General features: G+C 38.9%; 1 long non-coding RNA gene across 1 annotated transcript; it reads left to right on the top strand.

The window, feature by feature from the left end:
* Positions 1 to 2,830: 2,830 nt before the first annotated feature.
* On the top strand, positions 2,831 to 14,279 carry LOC118853438. Its single transcript, XR_005010674.1, has 2 exons — positions 2,831 to 2,898; positions 14,012 to 14,279. It is a non-coding gene; the product is annotated as an uncharacterized LOC118853438 (long non-coding RNA).
* The last annotated feature ends 7,999 nt before the right edge of the window (positions 14,280 to 22,278 follow it).

Below are 22,278 nucleotides of genomic sequence, written 5' to 3'. Positions count from 1 at the left end.
TTTTGTTGTGGTGGTTTTCTTATTCTTCCAGCCTACTGGATTTCTGAGTTCATGTTTTGTCCAAGCCCTACACACTTCTGGAGGGGATGTATGGACTGAGCTTGTATCCTAGATCCAGGAGTATATTAAAGATGGTGGCCTTTATCCTATCATTTGCAATCCAGGAAAAGGACCCAGGAGTGCTTGTAGATGAGGGCTTTTTATGCATGTCCTACATGCCTTTGGCTATAGTCTTGTGAAGCCTGTGGACCCCTTTTCAGAAAAATGATTTAAATGCATAAAGTAAAGAAATCCAGGTCCAGATTAGTATGGATAATGAATCTCTCTGAAGTGATCTCATTATTTGAATTTACAGTGTATATTTCCATTGAGCTGGAAATTAGCATATTTTATGTAATTGTAACTTCAAAAAGTACAAATCTGAATCTATGCAACCACTTCAGGAGATTCATTAGTCACAATAATCAAGACCTAGCTGTACATAGGATTACTAAGAAAACTAGTTTTATTGGAATGTAGTTATCAAAATGTTTTAACACTTAGTAACTGAAATTAAAAATTATTAAAATTTAAAAATATTTTAAAAACTAAAGTTAAAAATTATTTTCATGAACCCTTGGTTATACAGCCCTATATGTACAGTATTTCCTGAAGACACTGCTCTAGAGGGGTTAAAAAAGGCTATGAAAATTTACAGAATGTAGAACCAGGAACAGAGCAAAATATACCACTTTCTGGAATCCTGTGGGCAAGCAGCTGAGCTGGCCACATTTCAAGAACAATATAAAGGAGCTAGAGAAAGTCCAGTAGAGGACTAGTCGATAATATTGGTATTGGGGGAAGGGTTACTGCTGCTGCTGCTTGCTTGCTTTGCTGCTTGTCCTTCGTTCTTGAAGAGGAGCATGACATCAGGGAAGGGATGCCATGACATTCAAGTGAATTGGATTTAAGTGAGGGAGAGCTGTGCAAAGTCACCAGCCTCACTTTCTCCTCTGGAGCCCTCTGGGTCCAGTGGCCAGATATGGATCGGGATGACTAGGGTGGCCCAGGATACTACATGCTAAAGACCTCAACTTGAAAAGACCGAGGGGGAAGGGATGGGGTGAAAGGTTAATATATACAAGAACAAACTAAATAGTTTAAAACTCTGGTCTGAAAAGATGAAAACTGAGAAGGAGGTATTGATATATAAACCAGGAGAATTAAAACACAAAAAAAATGCTTAATGAAAGGGCAGCGAGGTGGCACAGTAGATAGAGCATTGGGCTTGGAGTCAGGAAGACTCTTCTTCCTGAGTTCAAATATGGACTCAGATATTTACTAGCTGGGTGACCCTGAGCAAGTCATTTAGCCCTGTTTGCCTCAGTTTCTTCATCTGTCAAATGAGCTAAAGAAGGTAATGGCAAACCAGAATCTTTGCCAAGAAAACCCCAAATGGGGCCATGAAGCATTTGAAACCACTAAACAATTTTTAAGAACACCTAGTTGGTATAGTAGACAGAGCACTGAGCTTGCAATTAGAAGACTCATCTTCCTGAGTTCAAATCTAGCCTCAGATACTAATTAGCTAGGCAAGCCACTTAACTCTGGTTGCCTCAGTTTCCTCATCTGCAAAATGAGCTGGAGAAGGCAATGGCAAACTACTCCATTATCTTTGCCAAGAAAACCCCAAATGGAGTCCTGAAGATGTGGACATGATGGAAATGATCAAATAACAATGAAAATCTTTAATGTACTTTGATGCAAACATTTTAAACAAAATATTAGCAAAGAGAAGATGTGTCTGAAGTTTATAAAATTAAGAAAGGCCTAGATTGGGTGACCATGGTGTTTTCAATAAGTTTGAGTATGCCAGACGTATGGTATACTAGCTCTCTGGTATGGTCCCAGCAATAGGCTGTGCCTCCTTTCCAAGTAACAGTATAATTAAGTACAGATAGGATAATTATCAGTACCTTGACCACTTGGTGATGAAAGCTTTGGCAGTGGTAACTTAAATTGCAGTTGAAGATTCACTCACTGTGTGAATGCCAATATTAGGGATGAAGGTCTCTCCAAAAGAGTGATTATGTGGTAACTTGACAGTCACACTAGGAAGACGAAAAAGGAGAAAAGTCACGCACAAGCCTTACACTTCCAAAAGAGTTTTTTTTTGAGGAGGGAAGGCAGGGCAATTGGGGTTAAGTGACTTGCCCGAGGTCACACAGCTAGTGTGTCAAGTGTCTGAGTTTGAACTCAGGTCCTCCTGACTCCAGGGCTGGTGCTCTACTCACTGTGCCACATAGTTACCCCAAAAAGAAAATTTTTAAGGGATATTTTGTACTGAGAGGAAGCTAGATAATGGAGTGGATAGAGTGCTGGGTGGGCTTGGAGTCAGGGACACCTGAGTTCAAATTTGTCCTCAGACATTAGCTGCGAGACCTTGGGTAGGTCATTTAACTTCCATTTGCCTCAGTTTCCTCAGCTGTAAAATGGGATAATAATGGCACCTACTTCCCAAAATTGTTGTGAGAATCAAAGGAGACAATGTTTGTAAAGTACTTAGCAGAGTGCCTGGCACATAGTAGGTCTTTGTAAACTATAGCTATTATTGTTGTTGTTGTTATAACCAACAAGGGGGCTGAAGTTGGAGGCTAAGGTCCTCTAAATCTGCATACAAATTGAGGCAATGGTATGACACCTCCAAAGATGGCTTCCCAGCTTCCCCTCTGTGTATAGGAAAAGTCCTAAATCTGGCAATTAGTAGAGTTGTTCTCCTCCAATCCCTTTTGGACATTCCATCATGGTGATTTTGGGAAAAGCAACATCTTATCTTTTCCATCTGATTTCAGATCCATGCTCTGGGACCCGGAATGTAATCACTCGTTGAGAGGATTAAGAATATTAGATTGCATAAAGGTAGGGACTGAACCTCTTATTTCATTGAACTTTGCCATTTTTTAAAAATTTACATTTTTCAAGAGTTGTCTAGAACATAGAGAGTGAAAATAACTTGTCCAGGGTGAAATAGTCAGCATGTGTCCAAGATAGGACTTGAACCCAGGTCTTTCTGGCTTTGAGGCTGGTTTCCCATCCATTACACTGTACTAGTACATGCATATAATTCATAAACAAGTAAAATACACATATTGGGTCTGTAATCTCTACTGAGATTTGACTATTTTCCAATTTGCTCAAAATTGGCTAACAAGGTGGGATATAGATGGTCTTATCTATCATTTCAGGTGCTGTGGGACTTTTTGTGTCCAGCTGGACACTTACCCATGAAATTATAATTGGAGAAAGGGAGGGAGATGAGGAAAATTAATATTATATTCTATCATATTAATTTGAAATCCATCCTTTTCCCTTTTTGGCCAGACCCCAATTTTTTTCACTCTAGTTTACCAGGCACTTTCTGAAGGGCAGGATTGAGTCATTTGATCACTCCTATCCCCCAAGTCATCTGTTCCTCAACCACCATGGGCTGGGCTCCTCCTAAGTGGGACCCTTGCTTTTGTTGTTCATCCTTGGTTTCGGAAGAGGACCATTGACCTCATCTTGATTTGTGCATGAATTAGATTTAAGTAAGGCAGAGTTGCACCAAGTTGTCAGCCTCACTCTGCCTAAGTCCTCAAAGTCCAGTGGCAAGACAAAAGTCAGGATGACTGGTGATGGCCTGGTGGATGACCTTGGAACAAATTGTCATTGGAACAAATTGTTCTCACCCACCCATTCCATTGGGTGTCTAGACAGTTTTCCTGGACCATGGTCCTTGCCCATGCTACAGCTTCTTGGAGCCACAGGTAAGAGATGAGTGACCAGTTGGACCCCAAAGGTAAAAGAGCAGCCCTGAAAAGGGCTTGGCAAGCCCTCATACCAAAGGTGCTATTCCTCACTTTACACCCCATACACCCTATAAATAGAAAGCTACGTTGGGCTAGGCCCTCCGCAGGGGACAAGTCTCCTTTCCTCCATTTTCCTCATCAAAGTTAGAGGTGACTTGGTCTCCAAGGGGGGGACCAACAGAGTGGGGTACCTGACTGAGATTGTTTTTGTTTTTCTAGCTGTGATTTCTAAAGGCAACTGGGTCTCATAAAGCAACTAGCATGTGTTAAATGTCAGAAGGGAGTCATCAGCCATATCCGAAGGCCAGCTAACTTTTTCTAGTTGAAGACTAATCCTATCACCTGAGAAGTAGCTACACTCCCCCCCCCCCCACTCCAACAATGAAGTAGTAGGGAGGAGCTGATAACTCTTAAACCACCTCCTCATTAAAATGTCTACTTAACAGGATTGTCTGGCCTTTGCCAGGGCAGGTCCAAATGATGTACTGTCAAGCCAGTAAAAAGGAAGACACAGCTAGGTTTAAAAGGCCCTGTTGGGCCTCACTCTGGGTGTTTGGTCATTGAGAGAGACCACTGACCCAGTTTACTGGTTGTTCTACCCTACCTAATAAATTGATCATGCTCCGGTCCTTGGCTTACTGCTGAGGTGCCAGCAAAACCTGTTTTTACTAACAGTATATGGGTCATTGTTATTAAAATCTATATTTTGCCCTTGAGAAAACTGTACCTTAGCATCATTTTTATTCACCACAGAAACCTTTTTGGCTGATTTCCAAGGTGAAAACAAAAGAAAGTAAAAAGAGATTAAAATGACTTAGGTACATAGGATAGTAGCCAATTCTAAATTTCCTGGCCAGTTCCAGTAAGATGCCTTTGGGTTGTTCTCTCTGGAGAGAATAAAAGGCCTTGTGGATGTGCTTATGACTTCTCCCTTTGTGATTATATAAATGAATGCTAACAGGTTTTTATTTTTTATGTTTATTTTTTTTTAGCAGAGAGGAGTGATAAACTTTCAAGACACAAAGACAAGAGGAGAAAGGCTTTAATTATTAAGATACACACATATATGGATACATATATTTAGCAAGTATTATCAATTCTTTTACATTGCTCAGAGAAAGAATGGCATTTTCAGTGGCAAAATTCTGAAAAAGCAAACCTATCCCTATAAACATAATAAGAAGCATAATAGAAACCAGAGTAAGAACTATGAAGTGAATCACAGCAATCATAGTTTAAGGGGCTTTATGACACAATCTGCTAAAAAAATGAAAAAAATGGGAGGAAGAGAAAAAAAAAACATTCATTAAGTACCTACTATGCGCCATGCACTGCGCTAAACACTTTAGAAATATTATCTCATTTGATCCTCACAACAACCCTGTAACATAGTTGCTATTATTTTCCCCATTTTACAGTTCAGAAAACTGAGGCAGACAGAGGTTAAATGACTTAGGGTCACACAGCTAGTGTCTGAGGCTGGATTTGAACTCAAGTCTTCCTGACTTCAGGTCCAAAGCTCTATCCCTTGTGCCTGGTCATGACCAGTGATAGTGAGGGAAGGGGGTAGAAGATGGAAAAGTAGGCAGAGGCTGCTAAGAATCACAGTGTTTAGACCATCTGGAAACCTTAACTTAGCTGTTGGTACTTTAAGTGTGAGATCCCATCCATTGGACATACTACTGAAGAAATGGAATTGTATTAATCTTGACTTTTTTTTTGCTATAAACAAAACCAGGAGACAGAAGAAATTTTCTGATAAATGGAAGGGGAGGCCACAGTTTCTCCTTGGAGGGGGAGATCAAGGGGTTTGTTTTATGATCACTCAAAGACAAGAAGAAACATTCTTTTACAGAACATTTGGTCAAGAAAATAATTGTAGCCTAGGTACCTATATCTATCACAGAGTATGAAGAGATGGAGAAATGAATGAACTTGACATACCCACCAAACTGAATTAACATATACTTTTATATTTAGCCACACCAATGCAAAAGTAAGACTAGGGGAAGATGTTGAAAATATGTCAGAAAATACAATTCAGTAATAAGAAATGAGAAAGGCCAAAGTCCTGAAGACTGTAGAAAAGTCTCATGCCTGTACATCATTGAGACTTTCCTTAAGAAAAGAATTGGAATGTGCTGGACATTATGAGCACTGAATATTTTCACCTTAATGATGTGGGAACTGTTCCTGAATCTATTACCTTGGGCTACAACTTGCTAAAAAAAGATCAAAATTAATTCAAAGATAGAAGAAAGGATAAATATGAGGAAAAAACTATGACACGCAAATAAGACAATTCCAACTTGACCTATTTAAACCAGTTATTGAAATCCAAAACAGGAAATGGGTGGAAGAAAAAGAGAACATCCACTGACAAAAAAACCAACAAATTGACTGACAAGAACAACTTCATAAAGAAGTTAGGCTGATGTAAATCAAATCCATTAGTCATAAAAGATGTTCCTTACTTGCCATGCAAAGAGTCATGGCAGACAAATTTAAGACTGCTTTAAATTATAAACTCACTTTAAAAAGTTTATGGAGAAATACTGCAGAAGATTCTGAACAATGTCACCTCATAAAATAGGGAGAAACAGTGGAGGGAAAAAAATTAAAAAGAAAGCTTAGCAAGACAATCAACTAAACAAAATCATGCAGAGGATATTTATGGCGAAACTGGAAGGGGGAACAACAGATGAAATATGGAAAAGATCTGCAAAATTGTGGCCAACTCTTTTCACCATGGAGGATAGTGGAAATGCCACATGTGGACTATAACACCAGTCTTGGATGTGCTTATGAAATTAGACTGACAAAAACAAAGATGGGAAAACCAGCTGGATTGGACCAAGTGTTCACAGAAGATGTTTATGCTGAAAGCAACAAAAGTTTGAGGGCATTTTTGGGATGGATTTTTAATGCATCTGAAGGAAGCGTGGAAAAAATCTGGGACTTTTTATTACCAAAAAAAGGAATCAAGAGAAGATCAGTAACTATAGACCCCTATGCCTACTTTGCCAACAATATTCAATTTTTTGGGGGGGGTAAATATATACTTGCATTGAGGACATGATAAGAGTATTAGCAGGGGAAGAGATAGTCTTCTGTAATATATAAATTATATATACACACATACATATATGCATATATGTGTGATATGTATGACTATATATATGTACATATATATATATATACATATCAGTAGAACACGTTTTTAGCATCACAAATTGACAGAAAGATGCAGACAATAAAAGATATCACTGTGGCTATTATTTGTTGACTATGCAAAAGCATTTGATTTAACAGAGCAAAACACTATTCTCTCAAGAAAGATGTGTCTTAGGCACATGTAAGAATTATGTAAGATTTCCTAAAAAACTCTTTTTTTGGTGAGTATATGATCATTAAAATCAGGTAAGATATAACATATTCACTGAAGCTCTTTTCTATTGTGACTGGGTGGATTTTAGTGCTGAGTCCCAATAAAAAAGGCATTTTTTAAATAGATGTCCTTGTTTGTGGTGACATTTTGGTGATTATCACAGGCCTTGGAACACTGCAGAGCCTCCAGAAAGCTACCTATAATCACTCAAAAATATTTGGCAGGATTAAGCATCCTGCTGCTGAGACAATGATATACAATTATTTAGACACCCTAAGGAATTCATCCATTAGTGTTCAATTGCCAAACTGCACCACTCAAGTATTTTGGGGACTTCCTTTTTAACACACTGTCAAAGGGCTTTTTGATCTAAGATACTCCTGTTTTCTCAGCCTTGGGATTCTTTTTGGTCTCCAGCCAAATGAATGGTAAAGGGAAAGGCAAAGAAACAAAGGGTCCAAGGTGGAGACCCTTCATGTCATCTCCCTCTTTTTGCTGTTGTTCAGTGGTATCCAGCTCTTCATGACCCCATTTGGGATTTTCTTGGCAAAGATACTGGAGTAGTTTGCAATTTCCTTCTCCAGCTCATTTTTACGGATGAGGAAACTGAGGCAAATTGGATTAAGAGACTTGCACAGGGTCACACAGCTGGTAAGTGTCCAAGGCTGAATTTGAACTCAGGAAGATGAGTCTTACTGATTCCAATGCCAGTGCTCTATCCACTGTGCCACCTAGCTGCCCTCATCCTGCTCTACCAAGTATTTATTTCAAATTCTTGTTTTTAGTATGTATATATGTACAATAGCAAGCCTTTCCACAAAGAAGGAATACTTTTATCAATGAGATCACAGCTTCATTTTTTATTTAAGAACATATATGAGCTAGGAACATTGTTTTGAAGCAGCTTGAAAGACAGTTTAAAATAAAAAAAAGCTTCTTCATGCAAATGTAAATTTATCACTTCAATTTAATAAACATTTATTAAGTTTATTCACTGAATAAGGGATTAGGTTAGGTATTAAGGGTAATTTAAAAATTGCCACTTCAGGGAAAGCATGGTCTCACTAAAGGGATCTTAGATTTAGTTAGCTAACAGCCACCAGAGAAATTGCATATTTGCTATTGAGTTCCAGAATAGAATAGTTGTCTTTATGCTGAGGGCTCAAGCTATCCAAAACTAAAATCAACCGGTCAATGAGATAAGTATTTATGAAATGCCTACCATGTGACAGGAATTGTCATGCTAAGTGCTAGAAAAATGTGAATCTATACAAAGGGACAATTATATCACAATTTGAATATTTTCCCCTTTTTTGTGCTTTTTTATAAGGAGGAAGGAAGGCAGGAAGGCAGGAAGGAAGGAAAGGAAGAAAGGAAGGGAGGAAGGAAAGAAAGAAAGAAGGAAGGAAGGAAGGAAAGAAAGAAAGAAGGAAGGAAGGAAGGAAGTAAAGGAAGGAAGGAAGGAAGGAAGGAAAGAAGTAAGCATTTATTAATGCCACACATTGTGCTTAGCTCTGGGGTTACAAATACAAGCAAAAATAAAGGCAGTCCCTGACATCAAGGAGCTTCTATTCTAATGGGGGAAGATAGTACACAAAAAGGAGGTGAAAATTAGAGGATGGGAGAGGAGGAAGCTACTTGGCATGAGGACATGTTTCTGAAGTCCAGAGAGTCAGGGACAGGGCTGGGAGGAGAATGAAGGTAAATTGGCCTGGGCTCTTCAACAAAATGGAGGCTCCAAGGGGAATCTGCCAATGGGAAAAGAGAGCTTGAAATGGTGATCGACTCTTAAGGGCAAGGAAGGTCCAGGCACTGAAGAAAGCTCTAGGATGAGCCAATGGCAGAAAAGGAATGGTTTTGAAGTTGAGGAAGTTAGGGCCAGGGCCAGGAGGAAAACGATATAGAAAGTTAGCAAGACCACTGGGAGGTCACTAGGTAGAATTTTTAGGTGAAGTCAAGATAATATAGCTTCCTCTCTACCTTCAACCAATGGTTTCTAAATCTTATTGATTGCCTATTCCTATAAGTAAAGCATCTTTGAGCATGCGTCTCCAATATGCATATATTTATTTATTTGTCGATTATATACATGTACTAGCATGGTGTAATGAATAGAAAACCAACCTTGAAGTCAGAAAGACCTAGGTTCAAATTCCACCTCTGACACATGCTGACTGTATGAGCCTAGGCAAGTCATTTAACCACTCAGGACTCTAGATAGCTTTCTAAGTGTGATAAATTTCAGTAGAAAGCATTGAAGTGCACTAGTAGAAGCACTCTGCCCTACCCCCCAATCTTTTTCTTTTAACCCAAGAGTTTCCAATACCCATGAAATCACTGGTCCAGGTCCTATATTTTATAAATTGACCTATTTTTAAAAAGTTAAGATAAATACAAAAATCACATTTGATCCTAGAGTCAATAGGGAACACCGGAGTTTATTCAGATTTGGAGAGATATGGTCAGACCTGAGCTTTCTTTGACAGTTGTGTGGAGGATGGATTGGAGAGGGGACAGACTTGAACATGAAACTTGAGGATTAGGAGGCGATTGTAATAGTGGGAGGTGATGAGAACATTGTCAGGGCAGAACAACACCTGTGTGAGTAGAGAAGGGAACACATGCAAGAGAGGTCATGGAGGGAGAGATGATAAGATTTAGAAAATGATGATAAATGGGATGACGGAGATTGAGGAGCTGGAGAAAACACTGACATTATGAATCATGGTGACTGGAGAGATGACGGTGTTCTCAGTAGGGAAGTTTGGAAGAGGGGTGGGTTTGGAGGGAAAGATAATGCATCTCTAGGGTGGGAGGAGAGAAGAAAAAAAGAAAAACGAAATTTACATGATAACTATTATATATTTAAAAGGAATAGCAAGTTGTACCTAATAGATTTGCAGTTTCATGTACAACCATCTTTTTAATTATTATACTATGTTATGGAATTGCTTGTTTTATTCCACAAATTAAAAATAAAATATGCATAAAAGAAAGATAATGCAAAGAGGTTTGTAATGTAGATTCCAGCTCATCTATGTCTTCTCATCTGGCATGACTCATTTTGTCTCACCCAAAATGAAAAGAAGGGACAATGTTCTTACCCTTTGGTCACTGCCTCTCAGATTGGAGTTCACTTTAAGTTGTCACCGACTGTAATCACCAGGTGTCTGGGAGGGGGAAAATGATCTGTAATTGGGTGGTGGTGGGAATTTTCCCAATGGCATTTACACAGAAGCTGTAGGTGTTCAATGACTTAGTTATAATTGCCTTAAGGGGGTGCCTGACTCAGAAAGGGGGAGGTTGGAAACTTTCATAGTATAGGGTGGGACTGGGGGACTTTTCGGGGATAGAGTTGGTGTGGTCATATTAAAGACACATCTCATGACTGGGTGTTACCGACCACTCTGGTCGGTAACCACCTACATGGTCATGCGATGGACCTCTTAGAATTATGACCACCACTGTGGAGGACACTGCCCTAGATAAGTACAAAAGGTCTTGTCTACTACAACCTGAGAAAATTCCAGGTTTTCATAGTGGAAATCCAACCCTGTAGGAGGAAAGAACAAAAAACAATAACTTTGAATCAGAATATGTGAAATCCAGTATGCCACATCACATACCCAATAACAAGACTACATAGCGCCATCTAGTGAAAATCAAGGAGGAGGAGAAGCTGATCCTTTGCAAAGAAGGTGACATGCAGGAATCCTTAAGGACTAAATAAAGATATCAACATCACTTAAAATGTGCCTCATTTTCCTCATCCTTAAAATTAGAGAGTGAGAAGGTTGAAATTTGTGATTTTACAGCTCCCTTCTTACTCCAAGTCTATGGTCCTATGATCTACCTTCAAATTCCCAAAACATTTATTAGGAAAGGCAATATGGTACAATGGAAAGAGCATGGTCTCTTGGAGTCAGAGCTTCTAGATTCCAATCTATCCTCCAATCCTTACTGCCTATTTCATCTGGAACAAGTCTCTTAATTTTCTGCAACCTCAGATAAGATACAGTCAATGCTGGAAAAGATAGCCGGGGATGTCCCATCATCAGGACTCACTTGGGAGTGTTGCTAGTCTCTGGTGTCATGTATGATTCCTCTGATTTAGTCCAACCTCCTCATTTTACCATGTAGAGTATGCTATGGTGGTATGGTGTGTGCGTGTGTGCGTGCGTGTGTGTGTCTGTGTGTGTGTGTGTGTGTGTGTGCGCGCGCGCATGTGCTATTTAGACTAATTATATCCACATGGGTCTGTCTAGATGTGGTTCACAGGGAGGCAATAATAGATTTCTCTTGCACCTCCTTCACCCATTCTTCTCCAAGGATACTTTGTTTCCTGCCAGGAGGGGAAGCAAGAGGTTGAGGTCAGAGACCACCATTCTGTTCTCCTCAGTGAGTGGAGGTACCAGGCTAAGATTATATCTATTTGATTCTTTAAATAGGATTAGTCTAGGGGAAGTAGATTTTAGGTTCAAACTATGTTCATTACTATTGTATCTTAGCAGAGCCCCAAACCCTATACCCATGCCTCTCCTCCTCCTGCCACCACTCCTCACCATTTATCCAAGTTGAAAATTGATATACCAGATAATACACAGAGTAAATGAGCTCTTCCTTTGGGAGTAAGATAACTCAGCTGAACCAAGAGAAAGTTTCAGATCTCATCCAAGGGGAAATTTCCCCAAAGTCACTAGTGTAGCAATCTGGAGATAGAACATGATAGAGATTGCCAACTATTCCACATGTTGACTTCTTCCCAGCATATTTGTCCCTCTAAAGCCCTGAAGAGAGCCTGAAATGGATCATCTTCTCTCTTGATGCTCAATGCCCACAGAGATTAAATCCCTATTCTCTTAGGCTCCTGCCAACTCTGCTTGCCCCTCCCACAAGTATAGGGTCAGAATGATAATCATTCTCCTACAAATGGCCCTTTGAGCTAAGGGTTACATGCTACTTGAGAAAATAGGGTCTTGAAGAGGTTGTGTCTTGCCTAAAGCCACACAGCAGAGGTAGAGTTTGAACTCAGGTTTCCAAGGCAAGCACTCTTTCTACCATACAATACTGCCTCTTAAATTAACTAGTTTTCCCCTCTAGAAATATGGTAGGTTGTGAGGACTAAGGAGTTAATGTTAGTAAGGTATTTGGAGTCTTACCAAAAGAAAAGAGATCCAGAAATAAGGTATTTGTCTGCTTTTTCCATTATCAAATACCCAATATACTTGCAACGTGTAGAGTGATAGAGAAATATGTAACAAAAAGAAAATGCAAAAGTAGGTATAATCTTCTTGCCCAGGTCTGTGAAAGGGTCATGAACAGCTTAAGCTTATGTGCCAGGAAACTTGTTAAAAAACAAATAAATGAACAGCTCTTTGTCTCATAATTCATGGCAAATGTATGAAGCATAGTCATATCTCTTTCCCATCAGCTAAAAACCTTTTCCAAGGAACTTTCTGGAATTGCTAAACCAGAGAGGACAGAAGAAACCACATAGATGAGTAGTCCAGAAATTTCTATCATTGGAAGCAAGGTGGGAAACAAGCATTCATTAACCACCTACTACATGCCAGATTCTGTGCTAAGCATTTTATGAATATCATTTCATTTGATCTTCACATCCTCCCTGGGAAGTAGGTGCTATTATCATCCTCTTTTACATTTAAAGAAACTGAAGCACAGAGGTTAAATGATTTGTTTAGGGCCACATAGCTAATAAGTGTCTGAAACTGGATTTGAATTCAGGTCTTCCTGCCTCCAGGCTTAACACTTTTCACTGTGTCCCATGTCGGAGGGAGAAAAAAAAAAGCTCACATGATTAGTCTAGGGGAAGTAGTTTTTAGGTTCAGACTAAATTTGTGATTATTGTATCTTAGCAGAATCCCAAGCTCTATACCCAAGCTCCCCCCCGCCCCACTCCCCACCAGATATCAGTACCACAATGAACACACATAGCAAATAGCAAAGAAGCCATTTATCCAAATTGATAGTTGACATACCAGATAATACACAGAGTAAATGAGTTCTTCCATTGGGATCAAGATAACTCAGCTGAACGAAGAGAAAGTTTCAGATCTCATCCAAGGGGAAATTTCCCTGTAATTTCATTTAGCCGTATACCATTCTTTCTTTCCTTATTAAAAAAAAACCTTTAGAAAAGGCATATGTTTTACTGATATCTTTTGTCATTGATAAAAGTCATTTCTGGGAAGAAATCATGTGTAAAAGACAATGTGCCACGCACAGCATTCTATCTAACCTGTGAAGGAATTCTGTTGAATGAAGGTCTCAAAGCTTCACATCTGTGCTGATTGTCCCTCTGTACTGTCCTAGAGAGGGACAGTGTGATGTCAAGAACAGAAGACAGATCTGGGAGTGAGAGGACTCTGACATGGCCACTTAGCACCCATGTGACCCTGAGAAAATGACCTCACCTTACTGTCCCTCAGTTTCTTTTCCTTTAAAATGGGGCAAGTGCTATGCAATTATCCCTTCCACATCACGACTTTCCCCACAGTTATTCAGGGCAGCATAAGAAATTAAATAGAAATTTTTGGGGACTTTTGGGAAAACCACAAGTGACATGTAAAGACCAACAGACAAGACAGAGCCTATGACCAAATACTTGACCCAAATTTTACAATAAGGTACTATAAACGTTCTATAAAAGAAAAAGAAAAAATTAAGACTCTATCTCTGGTACAAAGGGAGGGGCAAAAATTTTTACATGGATTTTCCAGATTGTGCTCCTAACCCCCATGATGTAAAATGGATAACTGTACTCTCTATCTCCTAGGATTGCTCTTTGGAGTTCTGATTATCAAGAAGGAAGGAGAAAAAGGATTCATACACAGATCTAAAGTAGAATCAATGAGAAGTCTCAAAAAGATGATGTTGAAATATGAACTGGATAACCAAGGAGTAGGTATACTGAAGAGCTCTCCAGAACCCTCTGGAATGAAAGACTGTTCAACTTTTAAAATGTGGCTTTTTTCTTTTCTCAATAGCCTCTTTATTTTTATTTCCACAGACTCCAAAGCAACAATAAAGAAGGCTTCTCAGTACTAATTGTACTGTAGTCAATAACTGCCTGGTGAACAACTATTTCTAGGATTTCATTTTCCTTTTTAGGACAGAAAGTCCTAGCAAGCAATGTCTTCAAATAAAAAGCTGGCTAAAAAAATAATCATTTTATATAAGTAAATATATAATCATAGAAGGAAGGGACTTAAAAGGTCATTTACCTAAGGCTCTTATTTTATACAAGAGGAAACTGATGACAAGTTCAAGCCACTTGTCCAAGGTCACACAATAGGGAGCATCAAAGGTAGGAACTGAATGGAGATCCTTTGACTCAAGGCATGGTGACTTTCTAGGATGCTATGCTGGACTTCATTTAGGAAGACATCAAATATCTGAACGAACCCATGGAATTGTAGTAGATACACAGAAAGAATCAGAGGATCATTTCCGCCCCTCTTCTTAAAGATTGTAGGAAAATTCAGAGGACAGAACCAATATTCTTAAGTATAATAGAGAACTTGATGATCTTCTCTTCTTAGAAGGAAAAACACATTAACATTGTTTATTCTTGACCTAAAAAAGCTAAAGCTGATGCTCATTCAGAGGCTGGTTAGATAGTCGGGAGAAGTGGTTCAGAAAATTGAAAGGTTTGGACCAATATTTTAGATAATATTCCTTTGTATTTTGATACTAGTCTTTTTTATTTGCAAATATTTCTCATTTTCCCTTCCATGATCCTTGTCATAAATATATTTGTGACCAGATTGAAGTCATTCATATTAATTAGACTGATGATTCAGTTCTGGAAAAAATGTTATGCTTGTTTTCCAGTTGTCATTATTTTACGTGATTTAGGGTTATAGCATTATAGAGTCTTTGCTGAAAACTAAGCACTTTCATTTTCACAGCTTTCAAATTCTTATGTAATCATTCTCTTGGTTTCCTTCCCTTTTCCCCTTCTGTCTTGCCCCCGCTCCTAGCCCGAATCTAACTCTTCAGCATCCTGTTTAAAAATGAATCTAAATAAATTTTAATTAGACTGTTTTCCTTTAAATTAGCATGGTAAATTGGCATAGATTTGCAGTTTCTTGTGCTAAAAAATTAACATAGTAAAGCCTTAATCCTGAAATGTGAGATAAATGATATATTTTAATTCCATCAAGTATTCCCTGATTTTGTAATTATTTGGCAAAACTTGCCCAATATTTATACATGGTTCAATTTTCCAGAAATTTCATTGTGGTATTTCTTGTCTGGTCAGAAATTGAAAGATCTAAATCAGAATCCCTTTTGTTAAGAATCTTTTTCAGATGATGTCAGCTTGGAAAATGTCTTTGGAAAAAACATTCTTGCAAAACTGGTGAGCATTTTGCCAAGACTAGAGGACACATCAGCTGTTTGGGGCTCTGTTTTCTGGTCAGTTCTTGAGCCCTGTAAATGTTTCTATCGTTTCAACCACTAAGGAGGCAGCACTTCCTCCCACGCTGGGTTTCTACTGTTCTCAGCTACTATGCCATTGGGTCTCTATTTCCTCACGTGTTGAAAAGTGGAGGAAGCAGAGGGAGTGGGTGGAAAATGAGAGTGGGAATGGCCTCTAAGCTCTGTGTAAATGTTAATAATAATAATAATTGTTGGAAGTATAGTAATCAGCCAGATCTTGCTGAAGTAGTGAATGAAAGGATACAAAGGGGGTCTCATCCCTCTTCAGAGATAGAGCAGTACTTTATCAAATGACTTAAAGGGGAAGGTTGCATAACTCCAAGAGCATTTCAGGGTAACAACATGATTTCTCATAAAAAGAGACACTGTATGTATAGTGAATAGAGGGCTGGACTGGGAATAAGGAAGATCTGAGTTTGAATCCTGACTCATTTATTAGCTGTGTGACCCTGGGCAAGTCACTAAATCTTTCTCAGCCTCAGTTTCCTCATCTGTAAAATGGGGATAAATAATAGCACCTATCTCACAGGGTAGTTGTGAGAATCAGATCAGAGAACGTACTTAAAGTTCTTTGTAGATCTAAAAGTACTATATAAATGTTAGCTATCATTTAGCATAGGCTGCTAGGTGGCACAGTGGATGGAGTACAGGAAGACTGCTCATCCTGAGTTCAAATATGGCCTCAGATACTTAGTAGCTGTGTGATCTTAGGCAAGCCACTTAATCCTGTTTGTCTCAGTTTCTTAATCTGTAAAATGAGCTCGGCAGGGAATTGGCAAATCAGTTCAGCATCTTTGCCAAGAAAACCCAGTTGAGGGCATGAAAAGTTGGACATGAATGAACAACAAAATTATTTAGCATACTGCAGTTATCTGAGCTATTCTCAGGATTCCTGAGAACTCTAATTTCAGAGTTCTCTCCCCAATACTTAGCTCAATTACAGGCATAGTGCGGTACCATTGCCATTGGAAATTGCATGAAACATGGTCCTGGAAGTTGTGACTGTCCCTTTTCATCCAATGATAAAAGATGAGGAAAGGGACAGAAGTAGAGATATCTAATTGGTTCAGGGGGGACGTTGTGAGTCAGAGAAGTAAAATGATGCCTATAATATAAGCTGAACTGTGTTTTATCTTCATATTTTTCATAAGGTACCTTTATTTTTTATTGTTTGCAAGTTTATGGAAAATGAACCAAAAGACACCTAGCAATGAGAAAATATCCTAGAAGTTTTCTGTTTTTTTTAAATCTTAGTAAAAAAGATTTCTTCTTAGAAATTGCTTATGTTATGCCTACTTGCCCAAATTCCTATTGAATGGATGACTACTTGCCCAAATTCCAATTGAATTGATGGGCCCAGTCCCCAAAGGATAACTGCAACACACTCTTAGGTTTCTAGGAATAACCCCTAAGGGCCTGTAGTTTTAGCAAGGTGCTCCTCAGCCCCCATCAGTGTGCTCCCCATGAACAGTTAGGCATTGTAATAATTATTTTTTATAAAAGGTATTTATTAGGCAGGCATGGTAAGAACAATTGGTATAAAATTCATTTCAAACAGAAGAGGAATTCTCTCCTTGCCTACGAAATGTACCTATAGAAAGTAAGCTTAAAGGACAAAGGTAGGCAGGCATTTAGGTAGAGAACATGCGGGTACCTTAAGAATCCTTGATCTAGGATTCTTTTTCTCCCTTTATGGAGTCCTCATGAGGTTCCCCGTCATGTTACTCTCTACTGGCCTACCAGTATCAGGATTAATGCCATTCTAGAATCCAGAGTCAGCGCTTCTTCGTTCCCCGAGGGGTCATATTCTCAGAATTCTTGCTAGCTACAGCTATTTTCACATGTTGGTCACTCACTGCTGTTCTGGTGGTTGCTGCTATTGCCACCGTACAGCTCCAATCAAGAATGGGCCTCTGATGGGAATCTTTGGATCTCCCAGAACAAGGTTACCTAGATACTTCTGTCTTTGCCCAAGATCAGGAAAGAATAAACAAGGAGACAAAAGCTTACATGCTTCTGACCTCCACTATCAAGAAGGAGACAGGGTAGCAATCCCTCCCTGCCCCTCTCCCCCACTCTTAGGACTAGTTCAAAGAAGTTCTCTGTGCTCAAACCCACCAAGAGAAGGAGTGGGCTATCACTTGCGAAACCTAGCAACCCCGACTTATCAGCTCTTCCTGTTTCATGGCTAATTAGATTTTTCATCATCTTGTGAGTCATCTGTGTGGTATCTTAGACTGGAACATAGCAGGGTATATCTGTATATTCTTCAAGAAATGGCCTTTATAGTCCATTACAACACCCTTCCTTATGCTTCATTACATTCACATAGAGAATCTCTACTGTCAGATATGTGTGTGTGTGTGTGTGTGTGTGTGTGTGTGTGTGTGTGTGTTAATTATAGGGTTTACATTAACTAGCAAAGTAAACATTAATGGGTTTCTGTCATCTGAGTAGGGCGTATAACAAATGAAAGAAATACTTAAATATTATGGTATTTATATTCTTAATGAGTCATAACTTGCTTTGTGTGAATCTATTTTGTACTAGTAAGATTTTTATTTTGGTATCTTATTGGTATAGACAGTTCCGAGTGAGGAAAATCCCTCTACCAGTGCAGATTAATATCTCCTCTACAAATTAAGTCTTATAAAGCTGACTGATGGCACCAAGAAGTTAATTGGCTTGTCAGGATCACACAGATGGGCCACATTTGAGGTGAGACTTAAACCCAACTCTTTCTGACTTTAACCCTCTTTCTTCTTGTTCTATTGTGTCCAACTCTATATGACCTCATGGACCATAACATAACATACCAATACTGGGCATGGGATTTTCTTGGCAAAGATATTGCAGTGGTTTGCCATTTCCTTCTCCAGTGGATTAAGGCAATTAGAGATTAAGTGACTTGCCCAAGGTCACACTGCTAGTGTCTGAGACCAGATTTGAACTCAGGTCTTCCTTACTCCAGGCCCAGTGCTCTATCCACTGAGCAACTCAGCTGCCTTCTAGGGAAACAGAGGTTTAAATGACTGTTAGAATACCTCTCTGTATTTATACTTACACAAAATTTAGAGGTCTTTTAAAACCACAGGATTTAGACCTGAAAGACACCTTAGAGATCCAAACTATTTTGTAGGTGAGAAAATTGAGGCATTAGATGATTTACCCAAAGTCACATTGAAATCCAGCCTTTCTGACTCCAAGTTCTACAATATCAAGATGCCCCTGGTCTTGAGTGGCTATCTGTTATTTCAGAAATTGTAATGCTTCGTAGAAGAAGAAATATTTCAGAATTGTTTTTTTGTGAATTTTTGGGGAAAAAAAGCACACCACAGCATTTTTTTAAAAGCCATCTTTGAAGGTTCCATTTTCTAAAGGCCTTTTCTGTGTAAAGCAACTGCCATCTAAAGTGCAGCTCTTAGGGTGTGCACACAAAACACCCATTTCCTGATTTTGAAGAATTTTGTGGAATTTGTGATACCACAAGGTGGCGCCATGGATATGCAAAAGAAAAGTTCATCTCTCGCTTGACTGACAGAAGTGTAGAATCCAAGGCTTTAGAGATGAAAGAGATTGATCACCTAATGCAAACTCCGTATTTTACAGATGAGGAACTGGGCCCTGGGAAGGTTAAGCAAGTGGCCCAAGGTTCCATAGGGAGTGAGTAATAGAGCCAGGCCCTCTGCTTCCAAATCCATTCATCTTTTCACTCTTATCATGCTCTCAACTCTGCTGAGGATTTCTTACATGTCAGCAAATGAATTGTTTTCTTTTTTCATGATAACGATGTGGCATTTTTTCTAAATGAATTGCACATCTTCTGGGAACTGTTTTGTTGTCAACTCCTATGACCCAAATAACTGGAATACACTTTTAGTTCCTGGGTTTTGGAAACTGAACTTACGAGTAAATTAATTAATTTTAAAAATAATATAGATATGTATATTACATATAATACATATTTGTACACACATGTACGTAAGTATGTATGTGTTTGTATGTATGTGTATTTATGTATACTCATGTAGAGTATAAGCTTGTGTTTCAAAGGTCAGGAATTAAATCAGAGGATGCTTTGGTTCCTTGGGTCATATATATGTATATTATATATGTATATATACATATATATATACACACATGTATTCATTTGTTTATATGTATATAATACATGGGTATACACATACATATACACATCTATCTATAGGAAACAGACAGTTCTTTGGTCTTTCTTTCCCGCTTTCTTACAGTCATTACCCAAATCAATTTTTAGTAAGAAGAGAGAGTGAAGAGAGAGACAGAGACAGAGAGACAGAGAGAGACACAGATACAGAGAGAGTTAGAGAGACACACACAAAGCGAGACAGAAGAAGAGAGACAGACAGGGAGACAGAGAGACAGAGAGAGAGAGAGAGAGAGAGAGAGAGAGAGAGAGAGAGAGAGAGAGTGAGAGAGGGAGAGAGAGAAAGGAGTTAAAAACATTTGCAAAAATGCAATAATGGTCTCCATGTTCTGTATAATAATGATCTTCATCTTCTGTGTAATGTTCAGAGATCCTGAGAAAGGCCTCCAGCAGAAGCCTGGGTGGAGCCCCTGAGGAGCTTTTGAGATGTGGAACAAATTTGGACAGGATGGAAAGGCCTGGGGGGAGAGGCGGGTTGTGATTAGCACCACTGGAGGGAGCACTACACTCATGGATGAGATCAGGTATCTGTCCAAGCATGACAAGAAGCACAGTACCACTAGGGTAAAATAATACTTGACAGTTAATTTTTTTCTTTTAAAAGAAAAAGAAAAACAAAACAGATGATTTTGGAAAAAAAGGTTGTTTGTACTTGGAGAATGAGAACATGTTTTCTACTCTAAGAACTGATTTCTTCCTCTAGTGAAAGAATTCATGGCTGACAACCCAGGTATTGGGCTAAGATGAAAATCCTCACATTTACAGTAAAGTAAATATAGGCAGCTAGGTGGTACAGTTGATAGAGTGCTGGGCCTGGAGTCAGGAAGACCTGGGTTCAAATCTATCCTCAGATACTAGTGTGACCCTGGGCAAGCTACTTAATCTCTATTTGCCCTGTTTGCCTCAGTTTCTTCAAATATAGAATGAAGCTAATAATTGCACCTTCCTCACAGATTATTGTGAGGATCAAACGAGATGACATTCGTAAAGTGCACACATAGTAGGAGCTATGTAAATGCTTATTCCCTTCACTGAAGGGACAATCAACATACATCAGATCAAAGAAAGTATGTTACCCCATACACTTTTGCAAGGGGCTTTGTGAATATATTTAAAGCTCCATCCTGCTGCCTCATGATCACGAGTTAATCCATAAGGCACTGAATTTATTGCGTTTCCTCTGTCAGGCAGGGCCTTGAAAAATTGGTCCTGAGTCAACTACTGTACCTTCATGGCAAAAAAGGCGGAGAGAATCAGGCCTATCATGCCAAGAAACATTCAGGAGGGCATACATAGGCATGATATTTCATAAAGACTACAACAACTGAAGTATGGTTGACATGGAGAAGCAACAAAAGTCAGGACAAATACAATGGCCAATGTTAGTCCTATGCTATCAAAGTGACAGAACACATCCTTCCTTTCCGTTAATAAGAATCAGCAAATTACAAAAGTGGAAGATGATATGAACTAGCCAACAGACATAATTATGTCATTGTACTTGTTTTTAGGTTATTTATTTTGTAGGGTTGTTTGTTACGAAATCTGTTACATTAAAACAAAATACAGCAATGCATTTTAAAATATCCCATGCCTATAGAGTAATGTCTTTGTTTTTGATCTTTTTTGTTTGTTTGTCTTTGTTGTTGTGCAGTTGTGTTTGACTCTTCATGACCCCGTTTGGGATTTTCCTAGCAGAGATAATGGAGAGGTTTGCCATTTTCTTCTCCAGTTCATTTTATTGATGTGGCACTGAGGGAAACAGGGTTAAGTGACTTGACCAGGATCACACAGCTAGTAAATGTCTGAGGCCAGATTTGAACCTTGGGACTTCCTGGGGCTCTATCCACTGTGCCACCTAGCTGCCCCTCAAATAATCAGTGGATTAACACCTGGATTACTGGAAGGGTAACTCTATATTTTATACATCTTAAATAAGAGTTTCCTAGTGGTTAATGACTTGGCCACGGTCATATCGCTAGTATGCAGGACTTCAACCTAGGTCTTCCTGATTCTAACCACTCTGCCACATTGACTCTCAAAAAACATGGTCTATAACTTCAATATGAAAATCACACAGCTATATTAGAAGGAGGAGGACCTCACTGGATTGAAAATTTACTGGAGTACCCAGTGTTAGTAGAGGGCCCCATAGCTAGTGGCATCTGACAAATACTCATTGCGAAAGTCATTATGTTCTTTTCATCCTAAGATTGCTGCTCGTTAGCCTTGGGTATAGTGAAGTAAGGAAAAGACTAGTTGCTAGGATACTGCCTTGATATAACTTAACTATCACTGTGAATTGATATCTACAAGTTTTAAAAGGATTTCTGGGAAAAGAGACTCACAAGATCAAGGGATGATAAATTTAGAACCATCTAGAGACATCTACACTCCAATTTCCCATTTTATTTTTT

The sequence above is a fragment of the Trichosurus vulpecula genome, chromosome 6, assembly GCF_011100635.1.
Source record: "Trichosurus vulpecula isolate mTriVul1 chromosome 6, mTriVul1.pri, whole genome shotgun sequence".
Lineage (NCBI taxonomy): Eukaryota > Metazoa > Chordata > Mammalia > Diprotodontia > Phalangeridae > Trichosurus > Trichosurus vulpecula.
The sequence above is the reverse complement of the archived record's forward strand: the minus strand, read 5'-3'. Positions and strand labels throughout refer to the sequence as shown.